Below are 24057 nucleotides of genomic sequence, written 5' to 3' on the forward strand. Positions count from 1 at the left end.
TCAATTATGGTCCGATCCACATAAAGCTTGATAGAGAGATTTTGGCTTCATTGAAACTTAAGTGTGTCGAATTTCATCACTATACTCGTATTTTTAAGCCAGTAATGAGCGTTAAAGTCATATTCTGAAGGGGACCTTATATGGGGGGTACGGTCAATTATGAACCGATCGACAGAAAATTAGGTAGGGAGATTTTGGATCATATGAAACTTATGTATGTTAAATTTTATCAATATACTCATTTTTTTAAGCCAGTAATGGGCGTAAAAGTCATTTTCTGAAGGGGACCTTATATTGGGGGTAGGGTCAATTATGGACCGATCCTTATAAAATTTGGTAGAGAGGTTTTGGATCATAAGAGACTTTTTTATATCAAATTACATTGTTATACTAGTATTTTTAAGACAGTAATGAGCGTTAAACTAATTTTTTAAAGGGGACCTTATATGGGGGTAGGGTCAACTATGGACCGATCCTCATAAAACTTGATAGGGAGATTTTTTTATTTATGTCGAATTTCATCGCTATACTCGTACTTTTGAAACAGATATGCCCATTAAAGCTGTTTTTCGGGGGTCCACTTGTATGGGGGCTATCCCAAAACGTAGACCGATATTGCCAATTTTCAATACCAAACAAACCTTACCTGTAGAGAATATTTGTGGAAAATTTCAATCCTCTATCTCGTTCCTTTCGGACTCTATCGTGCTTTCAACAGACAGACGGACGGACAGACGGACGGACGGACAGACGGACGGACAGACGGACGGACAGACATGGCTAGATCGTCTTAGAATTTAATAAGGACCCAGAATATATATACTTTTGTGGGTCTATGACCAATATCTCGATGTGTTACAAACGGAATGACAAAATCAATATACACCCCATATTTTTTGATGGTGGGTATAAAAAGTACGAAACTGGTTTGTAATAATTTTGAGAGATATGTATGTCCAATATACATACATATGTACAAATTTATTAATATGTTTATTTCTTAGTTGAAAAGTTATAAAGGGTCAAAAAGGTACCAAAATCAACTTTTTTAGACATTTTCATCCCTTAAAAGTACGAATTTACAAAAAGTACCAGACACCCATCTTTTTATACCCTACACCACTTTAGTGGGGAGGGTATATTGGGTTTGTGCTGATGTTTGTAACGCACAATAATATTGGTCCTACACCCACCTTAAAGTATACCAATCGGCTCAGAATCATTTTCTGAGTCGATTTAGCTATGTCCGTCCGTCTGTCCGTCCGTCTGTCCGTCCGTCTGTCCGTCCGTCTGTCCGTCCGTCTGTCCGTCCGTCTGTCCGTCCGTCCATGTAAACCTTGTAATCAAACTACAGGTCGCAATTTTGAAGATAATTCAATGAAATTTGGTACATGATCTTCTATTGTCACAGGGACGAAGCCTATTGAAAATGGTTAAGATCGGTCCATTATTTCACCTAGCCCCCATACAACTGAACCCCCCAATAGGGCTTGTAATCCTTGTAATCAAACTACAGGTCGCAATTTTACAGATAATTCAATGAAATTTGGCACATGATCTTTTATGGTATCGTAGACGAAGCCTATTGAAAATGGTTAACATCGGTCCATTATTTCACCTAGCCCCCATACAACTGAACCCCTCGAATAGGGCTTTTAAAATTTGTAATCAAACTACAGGTCGCAATTTTGAAGATAATTCAATGAAATTTGGCACATGATATTTTATGGTACCGTAGATGAAGCCTGTAGAAAATGGTTTACATCGGTCCATTATTTCACCTAGCCCCCATATAACTGAACCCCTCGAATTGGGCTTTTAAAATTTGTAATCAAACTACAGGTCGCAATTTTGGAGATAATTCAATGAAATTTGGCACATGATCTTTTATGGTATCGTAGACGAAGTCTATTGAAAATGGTTAACATCGGTCCATTATTTCACCTAGCCCCCATACAACTGAACCCCCGAATAGGGCTTTTAAAACTTTTAATCAAACTACAGGTCGCAATTTTGGAGATAATTCAATGAAATTTGGCACATGATCTTTTATGGTACCGTAGACGAAGCCTATTGAAAATGGTTACCATCGGTCCATTATTTCACCTAGTCCCCATACAACTGCACCCCCGAATAGGGCTTTTAAAATTTGTAATCAAACTACAGGTCGCAATTTTGGAGATAATTCAATGAAATTTGGCACATTATCTTTTATGGTACCGTAGACGAAGCCTATTGAAAATGGTTACCATCGGTCCATTATTTCACTTAGCCCCCATACAACTGAACCCCCGAATAGGGCTTTTAAAACTTGTAATCAAACTACAGGTCGCAATTTTGGAGATAATTCAATGAAATTTGGCACATGATCTTTTATGGTACCGTAGATGAATCCTGTTGAAAATGGTTTACATCGGTCCATTATTTCACCTAGCCCTCATACAACTGAACCCGCCGAATAGGGCTTTTAAGTTCATAATTATGTTTAATATACTCATATCTCGACAAAAAGCTGCAATAACCAAGTTGTATACAAGACTTGATGACCCCCACGAATTCCATAATAATAGGTTCTCATATGACCCTAGCCGCTATGAAAAGCCCCCATCAAAATTTCACTTAAATGTCCACAATTTTATTCAACAATAAACGGCTTAAGTATGTATATCTAAGGCAAGGTACAATTCAACTTAAATGCTTTATTATGGCAACTAAATCACATTATATTTTTGTCAAAGGTGTAGGGTATTATATGGTCGGCCTCGCCCGACTATAATTTCTTACTTGTTTTTATTTAAAATTTTTCTTGTATTAAGAAATTCAGTTTTACCGAATGAATGTCGAAGTGCTTTACGTGAATAACTGCAGTGCTAGCCTTATTTCACGGTGGTCTTCTTAACCCACAGGATAAGCTTCGGTGACAACTCACCAACGATATTTTGTGTATCTGACATGCGCATGGCAATTTTTGTACATACTCGAGTACTTTGCTTAAGTACTCGAGCTATCTAATCTCTGACCATTGATGCAACAACAGCACTTAGAGAACTATTCGGCTACAGTACCTAGAGAACTATTCGGTAGACCGAAACACTAATCCATCAAATAAGCCGAGTACTTTGTTTGATAGGCAAACGGACATAGCTTAATCAACTCCGCTATATATAGGGATCCAGAATATATAAATATATACTTTATGTGTTTGGAAAATTATATTGTGGAAATTACAAACGGAATGACAAACTTGTATATCCTTCTCTCAAAGGTGAAGGGTACAACAATGTAAATCAATAATATAAAACATAACTAAAGTGCAATATTTATAAAATAATTAAATTCTAATTATAATTATACTCATGTGATAGTCTCCATAATTTAAAAACAATTTTAATTACCATCTAATAATATCAAATAAAATTATAAACAATATTACCAAACAAAATAAATTTGCGTCATAATAAAAACTAAAAATTGTATCAAAAAGCCTGAAAAAATATTATCCATAAATTTGCACATAAATTGATCAACATTAAATTTATCTCTTTTCATTTTAATGGAATCACTATATTCATCAATAACAATAACAGCACCACCATCATCATCATTATCAATCCATCATGTGTAACGTTATATGTATGTATATAAAGTGAAAGCCGCACATTAAATACACATTATTTTTATTATTTTATTTTTTGAGCTTCTGTTTGTGTTTTATTTTTAATTTTATTCGCTTTATTATTTATTCAGTTCAAAATAATTATTTGGGAATGAATGCTAGTCGACCTTGAAGTTGCAATGTGTATAAATACAAAACAATTGCTTAAAGTTGTTTAAAACTTGTCAGTGTGTTTCCTGAAAGAGAGCGGACGGGCGCACACGTCTTATTCAATGTATCATAATAAAACGCTTCGCGTGTAATAATTGTCTGAGCTATAGTGTTGTATGTACTTAGCAGGGCTAATCACAGTTTATGTCACTAAAACGGGTTTGTATGACACAGTAATGTTTTCCAAATTAAAACAAGTAAGAAATTATAGTCGGGCGAGGCCGACTATATAATACCCTACACCATTTATAAACATAAAATGTGACTTAGTGTTCATAATATTAGCATTTAAGTTGAATTGTATCATGCTTGTCTTAGATATATTTAAGCCATTTATTGTTGAATAAAATTGTATACATTTATGTCATATTTCGAAGAGGGCTTTGTATAGGGGCTAGGGTCAAATGAGGCCCTATCTCAAATAGTTCATCAGGGTCATCAAGCCTAATATAGAACTTGGTTTTGCAGCTTTTTGTCGAGATACGAGTATATTAAACATAATTATGAACTTTAAACCACTACTGGTGGTTACTCATTATACCCTACACCACTTTAGTGGGGAGGGTATATTATGTTTGTAAAGCTCAATAATAGTGGTCCTATAACCACCTTAAAGTATAACAATCGGCTTAGAATCATTTTCGATTTAGCTATGTCCAACCGTCTGTCCGTCCGTCTGTCCATGTAAACCTTGTAATCAAACTACAGGTCGCAATTTTGAAGATAATTCAATGAAATTTGGCACATGATCTTCTATGGTACCAGAGACGAAGCCTATTGGAAATGGTTAACATCGGTCCATTATTTCATCTAGCCCCCATACAACTGAACCCGACGAATAGGGCTTTTAAACTCATAATTATGTTTAATATACTCGTATCTCGACAAAAAGCTGCAAAACCAAGTTCTATACTGGGCTTGATGACCCTGGTGAACTATTTGATGATTGGGCCTCATTTGAATTATCTTCAAAATTGCAACCTGTAGTTTGATTACTAGGTTTACATAGACGGATGGACAGACAGACAGACGGACGGACATAGCTAAATCGACTCAGAAAATGATTGAAACCTCCCCACTAAATTTTTTTAAATTTTTTTCACAAATATTTTTAGAGAAGAAAAACTGTGACCACCTCTAATGTTTCATTACTTAAAAACTAAATTATTTGTTTATTTAATTTTATAGATAATCTAAACAATTTACATGATCACTTCCATTTTACCTCATTAGTTTTATGTAAGTGATACAATTTCATATAAATTACAAAAATATTTTCAAATAAATTGCAACCTGACAGAGAGGCAGTATAAATGAATACAATTCTATTTATAATGACTACTTAAAAAATTAAACGTAAAATAACTGCAAAATAAATGACCTTGTCATGAGTTCAAGATCATGTTTGGAATTCATAAAAAAGTTTCAAATTTATCTCATGCGGAAATGTAGTTGTTAGTATACATTATCTTAACACATTTAAGTAAGTGTTAATTTAAGGTTTGTATGTGAATTATAAAGAAATACCTGATTTAGAAAATAGTCCAACTCGCTTAATAGTTTATTGAAGTTAAACGTACCTGTAATAAAAAAAAAGAAAATCAATTTAAATAAACTCTAAATAGTATTATTTTGCCAAATTATATATTTTCAAAAACATCTTGAAAGCACATAAAACTCGTAATAATATTAATTATAGAATTTGCTACAATGATCTAAATTTATGATTTGCACCTGCAACCGACAAAAGTTGTCATTTAATATATTTTTCCCAATTCTGTTTAATACTTTGTAAAATAATTCTTATTTAAGTACAATTTTATGATGACATTTTTAAATCTCCAATTATAAATCATTTTGATTCATTTAAGTATTAAAAAAAATGTAATTCCATTTTTAATTTATTTTTTTAGATTTAAATTGTTAAATAAATATTTATATTGTTGTTATATTTTTAGTACACATTTAATGGACCTCAATTATTGCTTACACAAAATAAATACAAGCATTAAAAATCCCAGCAAAAACTTGCTACAGGCTATATGTAATTCATTAAAATTCCTCTTAAAAGTGAATGCAAATGTTATGATGTAGTCATTGAAAATTAAGTTGAATAAAGCTGATTGAGTTCTAGAGTTATTATCAAGTTTTTGCTGAGATTGTCAATGCTTCTCATTGTTATAAACTAGAGACACACAAACAAATATAAAACTTTGTAAAGCTGTGATTGAAATTTCCCTCAAAACTCACTAACAAAAAAAAAAAAAATCAGAATTGTGAAAATCAATTGTACAAAAGCTTTGTTTGCTTTTATACGTATTAAAGATTTTACTGCTTTTATAGAAATATAAACAAAGAGAATTCATTGTAGAAATTCCTCAAAGAAATGTAATTCTTTTCCTAAATTACAATAAATAAATGCGATTATATACATATGTATATATACCCTTCGTGGGAAGGGTATCTGCAAGTTTATGTATGTACATATGTATATAATCTGGATCCTAGATAGATATCGGAGTCGATTAAGTCATGTCCGTCTGTCTGTCTGTCTGTCTGTCTGTCTGTCTGTCTGTTGAAATCAATCTTCTTAAGACCCCACATATCTTTGGGATCCAAATCTTCAATAATTCTATCAGACAAACTTTCGAGAATTTTTCTATTTAAAATCTGCAAAATCCATTCATAAATAGCAAAGATATGACCAAAAATCTGAGACAACATCTGAAAATTTCATTAAAACAAGAAATTTTTTATGCTTTGACAAAAAAGCAACAACAACAATATTGCTTATTGGAAAAAACGTATGTTTGGATGTGTGTTGGTTTTATTGCTTTGCCTATTTTTTGCTTCTTTTGTGTTCTGTTTCCTTTGTCGTACATTTGTTTTTGTTTTGTTATTACAAAAGTAATAGTTGGTTGATTGGTTAATAGAGTCGAAAAGACTACATTTTGAATTGGCCACTCCACTCGTCAGATGTATTATTGTATAGTGTTAGATCCAGTCTTTAGCCGTGAGAAATCTCTGAATTTCATTAAGCTTAAACCTAGATATCTCTCCAAGAAAGCATTTTCTCTTAACAGCTAGAGCAGGGCATTCGCAGAGAATATGGAAGACCGTTTCTTCCTTTTCCCTGCTTTACAACTGCGACAGTGCTCATTAAAAGGGAGCCCAAGCCGATTCGAATGTCTGCCTAGCCCTCAATGTCCCGTTATTACTGCTATCAACTTCAATATATCCCGTCTACTTCGGTTTCTAAGGTGTCTTGTGCGTTTTTCATTGAAGGAAGGCCACAATAATTTAGCCCCTCTACATGTATCCAGATTATATTCCACATGTTTTCAGCCTTCTGAAGAAAGAATCTGAAGATACTGCTCTTAATAAAACCCAACGGAGTTGCTATTGAAATGGCGTTGGAGAATTTAGTGAGAGAAAAACCGCGTTGCCGCCAATATTGACGTCATGTAGTACCCTACAGGCTGACATTATCGCAAATATGTCAGTTATAGACATCAGAACCAACACGGCAGTTCATTTTAGAACCATGTGTAAAGATTCTGGTGGTATATTCGCTCGGTGGGTTACACCACCTATACCACTCGCTACTGAAAGAAACTCTGATTTTGAAAACTTTATCAAAGTCCGTGTGTGGGGTAATATAGTCGAGTGGTTGATTCAATATTAGAGGTAATAGGTTTAAAAACTTAGCCTGTCCATATGTTCTTGATCAACAACTGCCGGATGAGTTAAGCCTCGCTGCGCTGCAAGCAAATATGACCATTATATGCAGATCTATAGGTAGGATATGCACTATAGCTATCAGGGCTTCTGAAGGACTAGTTCTTAGAGCACCTGTTATCCCAATGTATGTTTATATCTGAACTTTGTATAGCAGATCTACAACAAACTTCTCTTTAACCGTTCTTTATCCGAGTCAAGTTGAAGCTGGGAATCTTGGACTTTGTTGTGAATAGTACCAGTTCTGTTTTGCTTGGATTTACTTCTAGACCACTGTCTGTTTATGATTTATTGACGATAAAAAGTAACAAAATTTTGCAAAATTTTTTAAATCTACATTTTGTAAACGATTTTAATTCAATTTAATTGCATTATAACACCTTTTTGATAAAAAAAAAATATAAAATTAGTGGTTTTTTATTACATTTACAATTTATTTATATTTTAGAATTAAATTGCTTTCTCTTAACTACGGAATGCACTACGAAAAACACATACGTTTTCTATATTTTAACAACTAACCTCAATTGGTTGGCGCAAAAATTGTCATAAATTTATATTTATTTCATTGTGTTTAATTGTGGTTTTAGCACTGCATTAAAGTGTACTCGATTTCAGTTTTAGCTCAATAGATTATATTAATTTTATACACTGAGAAAAACGAAGGTAGCATTTAGCAATTAATTGCATAACTTTGAACTTTATACTGACTTAAGTAATTAAAAACTAAGATAATTTAAAATTGATACATTGCCTCCTATTAGGTTTCGAAAATTTTAACTAAATCTAAGCATTTTATATACAACTCATAAATGATCGTTTAAAGTTTTTTAAATAAATGGACAGGAACCCAGACAACTGTTTAAATTTTTGCTTGAAATAGAGGCAAAATTAAGTGAATAAAACTTTAAAACTTCTAAGACAATATCATAAGATATACCTAAATCTGATTATCTTTACAAATGAGATTTAATGCTTTAAATAAACAATTTCTTTAGGCATTTGTAGACACATACAGTAACTCACTTGAGTAAAGTTATCCTTTCAATTCTATGGTATAAATATCCTGGTATAGAAATTCGAGAAAAAAAGGACATTTTATTATTTTCTTTTACTCGCAGTTAAACAAGAACAAAAAACAAACAAAAACTTTATAGAGAATAAAAGTCCTTTTGAAATTTCTATTGAAATTTAACAACCAGCATATGAACAGGAAGAAATAAGTAAAAAAAAGTATAGTTGGCCGCCATACCAGATCATATGATACCTCTACACTAGAAGTCTTATATAGAGATATTTGAAAGGTGTCGAAGTAAGGACACATCTAGGATATCAGGCCACTTACAAACGGATTTCAATCATCTAATAACACTGTAGCTGTAATAATACATACAGTATTCTAATGATAGCACTATTACTTTCACATACTACAAACACTATATTAAATGCATAATACTCTCCAATTTATGCTATAATTGTGTAGGGTATAATGAATCGTATGTCCGTAACTTCATAAACTCTGTACTTTTATCTGTACAAAGTCTAGATAAAAGTACATACATATGTATGTGTGTAGGAATATATTTTTGTTCATTGCTGTTGTTTCTTCTAAAGGTAAAAAAAGTATTTTATAGAAAAACACTATACAACAAAAACAACAAAAAATAGGGAATTGACTGAGAAGTGTGATGAATTTGCACAAAAATTGTTAAACTTTTGTGCAATATACAAATGGTATGAAAAGAAAAGGAAGCTACGTTTAAAGGAGTGTATTCATTGATTTGACAATTTAATGACATAAAAGTGGGTTAATTGCATAAAAAATTGAAAGGAAATATATACATATGGCCACAGCATCAAACATATTATATAGACAGAAATTTTTTAAATAGAAATCAGGTCAAATTTGATATTTTTCCAACGCAAAATAGTTATATCAAACGATATCCCCCTGTTTCATTACAGAAGAATTTAAAACTTAAAATTTAACTATTCTAAACTTTTGAGAGTCCATTTCGAAAAGATTGCAAGTAAATGTTTGAAATGAGATCAGGATTTTCAATAGCTGGTAGGGAATCGAGGATCTTTGGAAAAAATTATTTTTCTCGTATATAGTACATTAATACGCATCGTTTGAAAGGAAAAACAAGTAAGAAATTATAGTCGGGCGTGGCCGACCATATGATACCTTACACCAGTTATGAATATTAAATGTGATTTGTTTTTCATAATAAAGCATTTATCTTCAATATTCTCTTGTTCCGATACATTTAAGCAATTTATGGATGAAAAACTAATTTTCTGGAAGGGGCTAGGGGCAAATATGGACCAAGCCCGATAAAATTTTGTGAATATATTTATATTGACATAATATTTTATTGTGCAGAATTTCATCGCGATATTTGTGTTTATAAGCTAATTTGGGACATTCAAGTAATTTTCTGAAGGGGACCTTGTATGGGAGCTAGGGTCAGATGGGGCCCGATCTTTATGAAATTTGGCAGGGTCATCAAGACTTCTATAAAACTTAGTTGTGCCTTATTTTATCGATATATCTGTATATTTAACATAATTATGAGCTCAGAAGCCCTTTTCGGGGGGTTCTATTGTATGGGGGCTAGGTGAAATAATGAACCGATTTTAACCATTTTCAATAGGCTTCGTCCTTAGGTCAAATAAAACGTGCGCGCCATCCAATTATCTTGAAAATTGCGACCTGTATCTTGCGCACAAGGTTTACATGGACAGCCAGCCAGACGGACGGACGGACATAGCTTAATCGACTCAGAAAACGATTCTAAGCCGATTGGTATACTTTAAGGTATACTTAAGGTCTAGGACGAATATTTTTGTATGTTACAAACATCAGCACAAATCCAATATACCCTCCCCACTAAAGTGGTGTAGGGTATAAATACACCCTAATGTACACGTTTTATGTTAAGAATGTCGTATATTTCATTGTTTTATGATAACTATTTTCAAAAACTATGTTTCATGTAACACTATGTGAAAAAAATAAAGAAGCAGGAAGACAAAAAAAGCATATAACACAACAAGCTCTAACTGGCAGTCATCATTTAACTAACCAGCCCCTAAAAAACTTTAACAAGAAAATTCTTGATGAACAACACCCACAATGCCTGCAGTAAGAAATGTTATTCATAATACTACAGCAACATCATGTTAAAAACTACAATTTACAAGAAACCACAACATCAAAACTAAACTACAAGGATGAAGAATAAGTGAAAAAAAAATTGATAACATGTCTCGACACATTACTTTGAAACAAAGTTTTGAGAATACATAAGATAAGAATACACATAATCGTGAATACTTGTGAAGAACGCATATAAAAGTCTAGGTAATAGTAAGACTATGTCTATGTAATGTTTTTTCCAGACTGCAAGAGTTTATATACATATGTATATCCCAGTAAAAAAATAACATCCAAAGAAACGAAAAAGTAATAGATTTACTCCATGGAAGTACTGAAAAAGACCCGAGGAAGTGAAGATTTTAAAACAGGCTTGTCATAGGAGGGATGTCCTTTTTATTTGATTCCAAATTCACTACTTCTGAAGGCATTCTTAAGAAGTAATTTTTTTAAGTTATTCGGAAGGATAATGTACACATTTAATACAAAAGCCTAAAAATTCACTTAGTGATACTTTTGAAGTAGTGATAAATGTTATTCTTTTGGAAGTACTTCGTTTTATTTTTGTTGGGTATATGTGACAGTTTATGCATGTTTTCCTTGCAGGCATTTGGTGTACTCTAACCATTTACATATACATATGTATATTAGTCTAGTCCTTGAAAAACTAAAACATAATGAAATAGCATTATACAAAACAAATATATTTTGAAGGATAGGTCTAATACGAACCAATTTAAGCAAAAACTAAAAACAGTTATTATTCATGTATGTACTTTTACTATTGTAGTGATTTGTGGTTGAAAAATGTTTAACCAACCACTATTTGGATATATTTTATATTTAAACTAAATGAATGTTTCAATGAATGATTCTCATAGATTAGAATAGAATAGATTAGTCACTATAGAACTAATACGGAACTAGTAATGTGACAGCTTTTTTGAAACAGAATCTAGATTTACATTTTGTTTCAGTACTTTGCTTATTATTATACCCTTTTTATCTTGAGAAGGGTATATATATATTCTGGATCCTTATAGATAGCGGAGACAATTAAGTCATGTCCATCTGTCTGTCTGCCTACCTGTCTGTTTGTCTGTCTGTCTATCTGTCTGTTTGTCTCTCTGTCTGTCTGTCTGTCTGTCTGTCTGTCTGTCTGTCTGGCAGTCTGTCTGTCAGTCTGTCTGTCTGTCTGTCTGTCTGTCTGTCTGTCTGTCTGTCTGTCTGTCTGTCTGTCTGTCTGTCTGTCTGTCTGTCTGTCTGTCTGTCTGTCTGTCTGTCTATCTATCTATCTATCTATCTATCTATCTATCTATCTATCTATCTATCTATCTATCTATCTATCTATCTATCTATCTATCTATCTATCTATCTATCTATCTATCTATCTATCTATCTATCTATCTATCTATCTATCTATCTTTCTATATTATCTGTCTGTCTGTCTGCCTGTCTGCCTGTCTGTCTGTCTGTCTGTCTGTCTGTCTGTCTATCTGTCTGTCTGTCTGTCTGTCTGTCTGTCTGTCTGTCTGTCTGTCTGTCTGTCTGTCTATCTGTCTATCTGTCTGATATCTTGAGGATTCAAATCTCTAATAATTCTGTCAGACATACATTCGAGAAGTTAACCGTTTAAAATCAGCAAAATCCGTCTACTTATAATTTCGTAAGTTGTTGTTGTTTTCTTATTGCAAAATATGAAATAAATTGAAATTTTATAAAATTAAACTTATTTTAAACACACTATGATGAAGGGTATATAAGATTCGCCAAAGGCGAAGAATATAGAACTGTTACTTGTTAAAGAAATAATGATTTTTATTTTATTTCGTGGCTAAAAAGTTCAGTTTTTGGTGAACTTCAGTTAAAAAAAAAACATGAAAACGAAACAAAGCTATTTACTTAGATATTCATGTCAATACATACACGCAGAATGTGTATAATCAACTGAAAATTCTTAGCATTGCTATTTACACACATTGAAGTCGGTCAATACCGGGTCTAGTTTTATAGAAACTACAAACCTTGATTTAAACTAATGTTACCCACAACCACAATTCTGGCTAAAAAGTACAAAACATGCATACTCATTTACACATACTAAACAAAAAGTCATAAATATTTATAAATGGTATTCCAAAATTCATGTTAGATTTGAATCATTATACGAATGAACAAAAATTTAACAACAAAAAAAGGTTAGAGGCCAAGGTTAAAGAAAAAACATACAACGAAGGATTATAAGGGATTTTAAAATTGCTTTATTTTTTTAATAATTTATACTTCAATATTTTTTAAATATCATAGACAATTTTTTTTCAGTTTTCGTAAGAATTTTGGATCACCCTTTTGAAAATGTTTCAAAATAAAAGAGAGAAAATGTTATTTTGTTGCATTCTTTCCCGCTTAGTGTTGTTGTGGTGCAATGTATTTTTTGAATACCAACAAACATTCATGTATTTGTTAGTATTTTTGGGTTTTTCCAAAAAAAAAAAAAAAATTCAAAATGTTTATGTTTGTTTTTTGCTTTTTTTTTTTGCAAGAATTATGAATGAATGGTTGAACATGTATTAAATGTTACACTGTTTTAAAGGTGGGTAGTCTGAAAAGTAATTTCATAATTTTTTAACGTCAATAAGCTGGAGTCAATGGACATGTTTGTGTATCTAAGAATAACCCATATAATACACATAGAGTAATCTATTGAATCTATGAAATCATTGTTAGGCAGACCTATCTCGAATAGCAGTGAACTTTTTGGTTTGCCTTCAAATTTTTCTGGATGTGTATGTTTTAGTACATGTGCACTCATACACAAATGAATGAATGAATAAATATACAAGACTTAAAATACACAAAATGTATCATCACCAGAGTCTAGTATATGTGGCAGTGATGGGCAAATCAATATTATGAGTTTTGTACTGAAATAGAAGAACACAAAATTTTTTAATCTTTGACTGAAGTTAAATGTAATATTCTTCTTATATGTACATGTGCATACAAAAGATCCGAAAAATTGCCCATAACTGCTGTGCATCATTGTAGAAAGACTAGAATTGCTACAGAAAAAAAAAAATAAAAGTAAAACCAAAAAACCTTTCAAACGGAGTTATTTTGATTTATACGAGCAGTTGTAGACGAAATAGACTGCATAATAAGCAGTATATCAGAAGTTGCTAGAACTTCAAAAAGAAGGCCTAGTCAATTTAAATTAAATACATTTTTGTAGATTTTAATAAAGGAAATAATAATGAAAATAGAAAAAAAAAAAACGTTCATAAGAAAGTTTTGAGGATTATATTAAATTTAAAATTAAAACAAGTAAGCAATTATAGTGGGACGAGGCCGACCATATAGTACCCTACACCAGTTATAAAAATAATATGTGATTTAGTTTTCATAATAGATTTCATAATAATTTTAGTGGAATTGTAACTTGCCTCAAATATACTTAACCCTTTTTTATATCCTACTTAAGTGGGGAGGGTATATTTGGATTGTGCTGATGTTTGTAACGCACAATAATGTTGGTACTATACCCACCTTAAAGTATACCAATCGGCTTAGAATCATTTTCTGAGTGTCCGTCAGTCTGTCCGTCCGTCCGCGTAAACTTTGCAATCAAACTACAGGTCAATCAAACTTGAAGATAATTCAATGATATTTGGCACATGATCTTCTATGGAAACGGCTTAAAATCATTCTGAGTTGATTTAGCTATGTCCGTCTGTCCGTTCATCTGTCCGTCCGTCCATCTGTCTGTCCGTCCATGTAAACTTTATAATCAAACTACGGGTCGCAATTTTGAAGATAATTCAATGAAATTTGGTGCATGATCTTCTATTCTCCCAGGGACGGACGGACATAGCTAAATCGATTGGTATACTTTAAGGTGGGTATAGGACCAATATTATTGTGCGTTACAAACATTAGCACAATCCCAATATACCCTCCCCAATAATGTGGTGTGGGGTATAAAAATGCGATTACCGATCATAACCTTTTTCAATAAGCTTCGTCCCTGGGACAATAGAAGATCATGTACCAAATTTCAGTAAATTATCTCCAAAATTGCGACCTGTAGTTTGATTAAAAGGCTTACATGGACGACGGACAGATACAGCTAAATCGACTCAGAAAAGGATTCTAACCGATTTAAGATGGGTATAGGACCAATATTATTGTGTGTGGTGTAGGGTATAAATATGGGATTAAGTATTTTGTTCCGTTGGAAATTATAGTTTTATGACGATTGAGAAGTGGGTTGTTTGTAGATCAAAATCATTTTAAAACTTAAATAAAATGTTTTAATTAATTCACATTTCAACTGTTTTTCAAACTGACTCAGTTTAGTTTCATATTTTTCAAAATATTTAATTAAGTCGTTACTATGTAAAAAAACTGTTTAAATAATAAATAATTGCACGCATTAATTAATAAAAGAACCTTAAAATTGCCTTGTAAATAAAACAACAAACATATAATTTGTTTAATATATTGTTTTATATTGTACAAAATCACTCTAAAAAATTATTGCGGTTTTTTTGTTTGTGTACACTTTAATGTGTATACTTGAAACCTCTAAACTGTTTCTCATTAAATATTTACGCCAATAAATATTTTTCTATAATTAAACAAACAATAAACATTTAGTGATTTTTTTTATAAACAATTTCACAAATTAATAATTTTTTTAATGATTTCTCTTGAAATATTTACGTTGGAAGAATAACAAAGAATTGAGTAGGCGCCTCTTGCATTTTAAACAAGTAAGAAAGTAAAGTTAAGTTAGATCGACCCAATGATACTCTTTTTAAGGTGGATCTTAGCTCATTTCTACAACAGTTTATGAGACATTTATATGAGGCTTAATGAAGTAATATTAAACTGATTTAATTCAGTTCACTAGAGTCACTGACCAAATTTAAGAACCTTATAATAGCGACCGATAGTTTAATTACAAAGAATGGAATGACAGATCGATGATCACCACTTAATCGATTCAAAAAGCTTGAGTTTTTGGTAAAGTTTACAAACATAAGTACAACCCTTCCACTGTAGTAGAGTAGGGTATACAAATATGTATGTATATAGTGACAAGGTACTTTGCAATTGTACACAAATAATTATTGGGCCGATGTTACCCATTTTTAATAGGATTCGTCTCTAGTACAATAAAAGATCATGTGCAAAATTGAATTATCTTCAAAAATGCGACCTGTAGTTTGAATACAAGGTTTACATGGACAGACAGATGGACGGACGGACGGACGGACAAAGCTAAATCGACTCAGAAAATGATTCTAAGCCGATTGGTATACTTTAAGGTGGGCATAGGACCAATATTATTGTGCGTTACAAACATCAGCACAAACCCAATATACCCTCCCCGCTAAAGTGGTGTAGGGTATAATGATTCTTTTAAAATTAACATTCTACGAAGAAACACTAAATATTTCATTTCTTCGTTATCATCACATTATTAATGAATGTGTCATTATCAATTCATTGGAAGAGACAAATTTTGTGCTTTTTTGTCTATTCAAATAAATTTGTGTTGTTTTTATAAAATTTATTTATAATGACATAAAAACGTATTTTTTTCTTTCTCCTACTGATAACCTATATAATTGGGTCAAAATCAAATGATTATTTTTTTACGAATCTACAATTAAGAAATATTGTATACTATAGTACATTAAACTATTGTCTAGTTCTCTAATTTAACATTAGTTTTATTAGAAAAGGATTGGGAAACGCCCATCTTAAAATCACGGAAATAAGAAGAAACATGTCTGAAACTCAGATCACTAGAGATAAAAGTCAACAAACCAAATTTTTTCTTAAATTTCTTTCTCAATGGTTATACCCTACAACATAGTGGGGAGGGTATTATGAGTTTGTGCTGTAACATGAAAGTATATCAAAAGATTCAGAATATGTTTTTATAACGATTTAGCAGTGTCTGTCCCTCTGTCCTTGTAATCAAACTACAATTTTAAAGATAATTTAATGAAACTTGGCACATATGACTCTTTTGAGCCAAGGACAAAGCTTGAACAAACTTTGGCTGACAATTAAGGCATTATTTTGTTGCAGGTTTTAAAAATAAACATTACTATATTTATATCTAAACATCAACAGTGACCTCTTCTTTATATTTCATCTGCATTTGTTTCTTTCATTCTTTATAACTAAAAACATACAATAATAAATTATACAGCTAAAATGAAGACACATGGCCAATTAGAAAAGACACAAGTAGTGAATGTAAAATAGTTTATAACAGTAAATAAGTGTAAACAAAAAATTTCACATGCTGGGACATATTACACAAGCAATAAATTTTTGCAAAAAAAAAAAAAAAAATAACTATTCACACTTCATAGAATTCACAGCCACACAAGAAAGAAATTAATGATGCCAAATTAGTTAATTATCTGAATAACAAGAAAATAATTATATTAATTTTATTTATTATTATAACTTGCAAAGATAAGGAAGTAAGTGAGGAGTTTAAGGCACACAAAGGGGGAGGTTACATACATATGTGGCATTTTAGGGCAAAAGAGAAAAGTAAAATACGTTATCATCGTCATACACATTTACTACAAAACTGATATAAATCAAAATATGACTTTTCTTTTAGACAAAAGAATTATTTAAAAGTTATTTAGGTTCGATTGAAATCTCATATAAATACATATGTATATGACTTTCTCAAAACGATGTTTTTGGGTTATGTAAGTTTTGTAGTAAATAATCGACGTATAGGTAACGATAATGAAGTTTTCTTGTAATGACAATGATTTGTAATTATCGTTTCTATAGTTGTTGTGTCTAAGTAATTATTATAAGGCAGGCATGGAAAATTGAAATTTTAGTACTAGCTTATAACAAACATGGTACTTTTTTAGGTTTTACAGACTTAACTAATTTTTAGCTGGACGAGGTAGACAGACTACAGACTAGACTGTAGGTTTAACAGACTATAGACTAGACTATAGACTAGACTATAGACTAGACTATAGACTAGACTATAGACTAGACTATAGACTAGACTATAGACTAGACTATAGACTAGACTATAGACTAGACTATAGACTAGACTATAGACTAGACTATAGACTAGACCATAGACTAGACTATAGACTAGACTATAGACTAGACTATAGACAAGACTATAGACTAGACTATAGACTAGACTATAAACTAGACTATAGACTAGACTATAGACTATACTATAGACTAGACTATAGACTAGACTATAGACTAGACTATAGACTAGACTATAGACTAGATTATAGACTAGACTATAGACTAGACTATAGACTAGACTATAGACTAGACTATAGACTAGACTATAGACTAGACTATAGACTAGACTAGACTATAGACTATAGACTAGACTAGACTATAGACTATAGACTATAGACTATAGACTAGACTAGACTATCGACTAGACTAGACTATAGACTAGACTATAGACTAGACTATAGACTAGACTATAGACTAGACTAAAGACTAGACTATAGACTAGACTATAGACTAGACTATAGACTAGACTATAGACTAGACTATAGACTAGACTATAGACTAGACTATAGACTAGACTATAGACTAGACTATAGACTAGACTATAGACTAGACTATAGACTAGACTATAGACTAGACTATAGACTAGACTATAGACTAGACTATAGACTAGACTATGGACTAGAACTATAGACTAGACTATAGACTAGACTATAGACTAGACTATGGACTAGACTATAGACTAGACTATAGACTAGACTATAGACTAGACTATGGACTAGACTATAGACTAGACTATAGACTAGACTATAGACTAGACTAATAGACTAGACTAGACTATAGACTAGACTATAGACTAGACTATAGACTAGACTATAGACTAGACTATAGACTAGACTATAGACTAGACTATAGACTAGACTATAGACTAGACTATAGACTAGACTATAGACTAGACTATAGACTAGACTATAGACTAGACTATAGACTAGACTATAGACTAGACTATAGACTAGACTATAGACTAGACTATAGACTAGACTATAGACTAGACTATAGACTAGACTATAGACTAGACTATAGACTAGACTAGACTAGACTAGACTAGACTAGACTAGACTATAGACTAGACTATAGACTAGACTATAGACTAGACTATAGACTAGACTATAGACTAGACTATAGACTAGACTATAGACTAGACTATAGACTAGACTATAGACTAGACTATAGACTAGACTATAGACTAGACTATAGACTAGACTATAGACTAGACTATAGACTAGACTATAGACTAGACTATAGACTAGACTATAGACTAGACTATAGACTAGACTATAGACTAGACTATAGACTAGACTAGACTATAGACTAGACTATAGACTAGACTATAGACTAGACTATAGACTAGATTATAGACTAGACTATAGACTAGACTATAGACTAGACTATAGACTAGACTATAGACTAGACTATAGACTAGACTATAGACTTTAGAAAATGCCAAAAATTTAAGAAAAATTTATTTTCTTTTTAATGAAAAATCTACTACAAAAACTCTACACCCAAACTGATACATGATTACAATAAATAATGAAACTAAGAAATTGCGAATTATTTAAATTAAACTTTTTAAAAATTTCTTTAATCCAGCGAAGGCTAAATTGAGAGGCAGGATTTAGCTGCAATGTCGTTATTTTCATCATAAATAGAAAAGACAATTTCCAACAAACATTGACAAACAAAAAACTCAACAAACAATAAGATACAATAGAAAGATCTACTAGAAATTACAACAGGAAGAATAAACTGAACAATCACATGAAGGGCATACAATTTGAAAAGCGGGTATTTTGTTAAAACCCAAACAAATGGTAACTGCCAGCCGCAGTAGATGTTGCAGTAACAGACAGCAAATTGTCGTAGTTAGATCAATCAACGTTATGATGATGTGGTTCTTTAGCAGTGAGAAACATTTTGTTACTTTCACTAATGCATTAATAATAATGCTGTTACGCTGCTACAGCCAATGAATTTGTCATTGTTGTATTTTGTGTTCTTGTTTTTTTTTCCTGATATATTCCTAGGATAACCAAACTAGACACAATGGCTTCAAGGGATATTACATTTGAAACTACTACTACGAGATATACATACTTTCGATAAAACGCAATCTTTCAAGGATATATTGAGTTGTATGTGGATGTAGTAATCATACAATCAATCAGAAATGAATATTACTGTTTTAAAAATAGTGTTGTAATCTACATGCATACAACATAGTAAATTTATACACACATACATATGTATATCTACTCTTCCTTTGTTTTTCTTCGTTTTAGTTTTGTGACAATGTACATTTCCTTTCTCTTAACATTAATTTTATACTTAAAATTCATTATACGTGGGTAGATTTATAAGTAACCATATTATATTTTAAATAATTCCACATCCACCACCGGGACAGTAGAAACTTTTGAATCGAATTTATAATAACAATCTGCCTGTCCTTTAAAAAACAAAGCAGACGGTAAATAATAATCTGGATCGAAAATAATTCGGTGAATTACGTTGCAACTGTGAGGTTCAGTAAATACAAGAATGTCCATTAAATGGTGCAGACTTTAGACATTCTGATTAAGAACAAAATACGGATATTATCTGACGACTTATTCTCTAAGTTTAAGAGCAGTTTTATAGGTGAGTACTATGATTCAGTTATTTATGAGTTGCTCTACCTTAATATGACCTTAAAGTGACTAAATATATATTTCTGACTAAAATTGTATTTGTGCTACTACTGCTAGTATGAATAACAAACCACAAAAGCTATTTTTTTTATAAATACATGTTTGCATTGTTTCGAGAGTAAATGGAAGAGAAAAAAGTTCAAAAATATTTGCACAAATTTGTCATTACATTTGAATGTTGTACAACCAAGTAGTTCATGGTGGCGGCAAAAATGCAAAAAATTGTGTTTTTTGATGAAATTTTCAGAGGTTGTCTCGGATTTTTGCTTATATCTCCGTTATTTATGAACGGATTTTGTTGATTTTAAATAGGAAACTTTACGAAAGCATGTCTGACAGAATTATTGAAGATTTGGATCCCGAAGATGTCAGAGGTCTTCAGAAAACTAATTTCATCAAACACACACACAGACAGACAGACGGACATGGCTTAATCGACCCCAATGACAAACTTATATATACCCTTCTCACGAAGGTGAAGGGTATAATGATACCTAGCAGACACTGAATTGTCACTAATGAGGTTACGCAGAAAACTGAAAAAAATTCCATTAGTATTCTACAGTACTTAGGAGACAAAAATAACGAGAACAAGGTTCAATACAACCTCTTAGTAGATAAGGGAGTCTAAAGTTAAAACTAACTTCCCCTCTTTTACTTGTCTACATTCAAACTTTGAGTTTAAAGAGTGTAAGGACATTTAAGGAAAGTGCATTCTTCAACGAATACTATAAGTCCTTGCAAAACTGCTGGGTTCAACTATTACAATTATTTTAGCTTCTTCTTAGTCTTCTCTTTCTTCTTACCCTACTGATGATAATAATGATGCAGTTGTTAACATTTCAAGGTCTTTTTGTGTGTGTGCATTCTTTCTGGTAAATAAAGACACAATATAATGCAGTTATGGCTATGTATTCTTTCACTTCTTTGCCAGCTAAACAATATTAAAATACAAACATACCAATCTAACAGATATAAATTTTCGAGAGAATACTAAAGGTTTATAATAAATATTTAAAATTGTATTTACACAAAATTTATTTCCAGTCTGTTTCCAGTTTTTTTTTTTTGTTATGCTATACCACAGCCCTTTTATAAAGAGGTCTATTATCCTTTCTAGATGTTGGCAATGCAAGTTAGTTTTAATAAATAAGTTTATTGTTTTATACAATTTGCATTTTGGTTTCTTTAATGTTTTCTTTAGTTTTTCTTACACTGAAAATAATCCATACCTAATATATACGAAAAATGTCGTACAATGTACGAAATATTTAAGTATAATGCAAAATAATCTTATATTATCACCCATAAGATTTTTTTCTTTTATATTAGTTTTTCTTAAATTTTATAAAATATGTTGTAATTTTGTATAAAATATGAAAGTATATTACAAAAGGTTTTCGTCAAAGAAATTAAATAAAATTTCATATTCTACACGAAATTTTCGTAAATATTACGAAAAAAGTATCAATTTTTTTTCGTATATTTAAGCATGTATTATTTTCAGTGTAGTATTAAATATAATTTCTTTAGTTATTCCCTTAAGGGCATTTTTGTATTTCTGTATCTGTTTTCCTGTCTGGTTTTAATATTCCTCTTATTGTTGGTAATATTAACATTTTATATGTATGTTTATATCCAGGAGTATATGTAAAAGTAGTTTCTTTAAGAGGTTACGTAAAAATATGCAGATTTTTAGCATTATAATAGTTTTAATCAAATATTGCATATTTTACAGCTGTTAATGTTATACTTTAATATTGCATATTTTAAGGATGTTAATTTTAAATATTGTTGATATCTTTTATTTAATTCAAAAAGGACAAAGTTGATCTTTTTATTACGTCTCAATTTGACCCTTTTGGGCGTTTTTAGATCTTTTCCTTTGCTTGAGTCATTAGTCAGCCGTGATATAGTATTTAAAATATGCTTTCTTTTTTATTTGCTATACATTTTTATCTTAATTAAATGCATCTAGATACAAATCTTAAAAAGTTTCTTTTTAATATTACTAAAAATGATGACTACATCGTTTTTTTTGTTAATTGTATGACAAAATATAATTATTTTAATTAGAACTATAATATCTCTATTGCATGTTCATTGAAAATTAACTTTTTAATTTAATAAAATTTTAATTTCTTTGTATGAACATTTCATTTTTTTAATCTAAATTTTTGTTATTTCGTTTAGGCAACTATAAATGTACATTAGAGTGGCCTCTTTCATTTTGGGGAAGTAATCGAGTATCCAGGATATACTCATGTTCTCAGCGAAAATTAAAGTTTATTTCATTCTAAGATACCATTTCTAGAATTTTACGTCCTGTTATAAATACTTGTGGAGCTGGGCCCAAGGATGAATGAACGAAGAGACGGACAAAAGGCTGAAGAAAGTCAATCGTCACCCCATTGATTACGAAGAGACAGACAAAAAGCTGAAGTTTGTTGTTAAGTGTCCACTTTCTCGTTTACAAAGGGGACACTAAAGTGACGATTACATTCATGCTCGTTTATAAAGAGTACATCCGTGACGAAGGACGAATTAGTGCCAACCAGGTGGTTAGATGTTAGTGACAATCACTGTTTTTTTCGGATGAATTGTCTCTTTGTCGAACTGATGGGACGTTACAAACATCGGCACAAACACACTACTCCTTCAATACTAAAGTGATGTAGGGTATAAAAAATACACACATACAAGTATTAACAAGTAAGAAATTATAGTCGGGCGAGGCCGACCATATAACACCATACACCATAATGTAATAAAATGTGATTAAGTTTTCATAATAGAGCATTTTAGTGGTATTGTATCTTGCCTCAGATATACTTAAGTCATTTATTGTTGAATATAATTGTGGACATTTAAGTCATATTCTGAAGGGGGCTTTGTTTGTAATGAGGCCCTATAATTACAAAATTAATGAGTGAGCTCGGGAACTTGGTTTTGCAACTTTTTGTCGAGATACGAGTATATTAAACATAATTAAGGACTTAAAAGCCCTATTGAAAAATTTCATTGAATTATCTTCAAAATTGCGACCTGTAGTTTAATTACAAGATTTACAAGCCCTATTCTGGGGTTCAGTTGTATGGGGGCTAGGTGAAATGATGGACCGATCTTAACCATTTTCAATATTAAACATAATTATGGACTTAAAAGCCCTATTCGGCGGGTTTAGTTGTATGGGGCTAGGTGAAATAATAGACCGATATTAATCATTTTCAATAGGCTTCGTCCCTGGAACAATAGAAGATCATGTACCAAATTTCATCGAGTTATCTTCAAAACTACGACCTGTAGTTTGATTAAAAGGATTGATTAAAAGCATGGACGGACGGTCAGACGGACGGACATAGCTAAATCGACTCAATGTGTTACAAACATCAACACAAACCCAATATACCCTCCCCACTATAGTGGTGTAGGCTATGAAAATTGCTGGTCCATATGAAATACATATGTAGGAAGTATAGTTACTGGAAAATTTATTTGTAATCGAAAATTTTATCATAAAAAATATTTTTATTTATGATCAATTA

General features: G+C 31.4%; 1 pseudogene; it reads right to left on the reverse strand.

The window, feature by feature from the left end:
- Positions 1 to 24057, reverse strand: part of LOC119611018 — a 103134-nt pseudogene that overhangs the window by 72895 nt on the left and 6182 nt on the right.

Source organism: Lucilia sericata, unplaced genomic scaffold, assembly GCF_015586225.1.
Source record: "Lucilia sericata isolate MDLA Ls3-8-SP2 unplaced genomic scaffold, ASM1558622v1 Contig001340F_arrow, whole genome shotgun sequence".
NCBI classification, from domain to species: Eukaryota; Metazoa; Arthropoda; class Insecta; order Diptera; family Calliphoridae; genus Lucilia; species Lucilia sericata.